Source organism: Arachis ipaensis, chromosome B05 (genome assembly GCF_000816755.2).
Source record: "Arachis ipaensis cultivar K30076 chromosome B05, Araip1.1, whole genome shotgun sequence".
Taxonomy (NCBI): domain Eukaryota; kingdom Viridiplantae; phylum Streptophyta; class Magnoliopsida; order Fabales; family Fabaceae; genus Arachis; species Arachis ipaensis.
Genome location: NC_029789.2, coordinates 98,509,150 through 98,510,867, shown reverse-complemented (window position 1 = coordinate 98,510,867; position 1,718 = coordinate 98,509,150).

Sequence of the window (1,718 nt, the reverse complement as noted above, 5' to 3'; positions counted from 1 at the left end):
GAATTTAATTTTTCATCCAACTCCATAGAAAAAAATTTTTGGTAGAACCTATCAATTTTTTTGACACTGTTCTTTTGTTTTTTTTTAATTTTTAATCACAATCAGAGAGTAAAAATAAGATAATATTCCTCGTAATTTTTTTTTTCTCTTTCTTTTCTTCTATTTTCCTTTTAAACAAGCACACCCTCTAAGTATTTATAAGGGCAAAAAACCATATTGAGCCAAAGCAAGAATCTTGTAACCAAAATGCGCCAAATCCAATTTCGTTTCAGCAATGAGCCAAAGTGCATTTTAATATAATTCGAACCAAGCTGGTTCGAATTGCACTCCTTCATAATTCGAACCAACATGGTTCGATTTAGTGTTGAACGTTTTTGAATAATTCGAACCAATAAGGTTCGAACTTCTCTCATACATAATTCGAACCAGGGTGGTTCGAATTATGCTTTGAACTCGATTCCATGTAATTCGAACCAAGCTGGTTCGAATTACTCCTAGTGCACTCCTTCATAATTCGAACCAGGCTGGTTCGAATTAGGTGTGATTCGACTATATAAGGAGTTCGAATCACCCTCATTCGAACCATTCTCCCTCCACCCCTACCCCACAAAATCTCAGAGAAAACGACCCAGATTCTCTCAGAGGAAGACCTGAACGGACTACTCTGCTGATGGGGGACGATCCGGCACGGAGCGGGTGCCTGTCAGAGTTCCATATATACATCGATGGCGGCCGTCCACCCTGGGTCTGGTTCCAGGAGTTGCTAGGAGTACAGCCTGCTCCGCAGGAGGAGGAGGATGAGATAGAGGATGAGGAGCCGCTTGTCCGTCGAGGTCAGAGGGCACGGGTAGCACGTCGCTGTGGTACTGGTTCGCATCTGTTTAGATGAGTCATATTTCATGTATTTTGTTTCCTCTATTTCAGTCATGTATGATAGTTAGGTGTACTTTTGTTGTTATGTAGTGCTCTGTTTATGTATGTTGTTCGTAACTTGTGTTCGGGGATGTTGACTATTTGTATTAAATGATACATGACAAGGTATAATGATTTCGTTTAGTTATTAAAATGAGGATCAACGAGTCCTGTTGCATTACTTGTAATGAAAGACAACATATTCATTACTACTCGCAAATACCAAAGTACAATGCATTAATCTCAACAAGTTACATACGTGGTCAAGCAATGCATCTAACAAGACAACTTAAATGTAAACAACACTAAGAATAACATCATGGAAGCTAATTTCGCCCTGTCTGAGACGATCCTACTACCTGTGGGCATCTACGTCTAGTGTGTCCGGGTTGGCGACAAAGGCCACACCGTTTTGGCCTGTTTGGATCTGCCTCATCCATATTTGTCCGTATCCTTGTGGATCTAGGCCTCCCCTCTCTCGCACGCCTTCTGTTTGGGTCCGGAATCATGGTGGGCCCATCATAGGGTGGCCAGAAGCCCTCCGGGATTGGAGGTGTGAATCCCATCCGATAGACATTGAACACCGAGCTAATCTGATAGACGCTATGAACATAGGAGCTCCAGCTCACACGTGCGTAGGCACAGCATGCAAGTGCGTGCTGACACGGGAAATGAAGCGCCTGAAAGTACCCACAGTCACATGTCCGAGAGGCAAGCGATACTCGGTAAGTACCCAATGAGAAAGTACCAGTCGGAGTGGTCTCCGCTACGGTGAACTCGGAGTTATCACGGTCATACAACGTCAC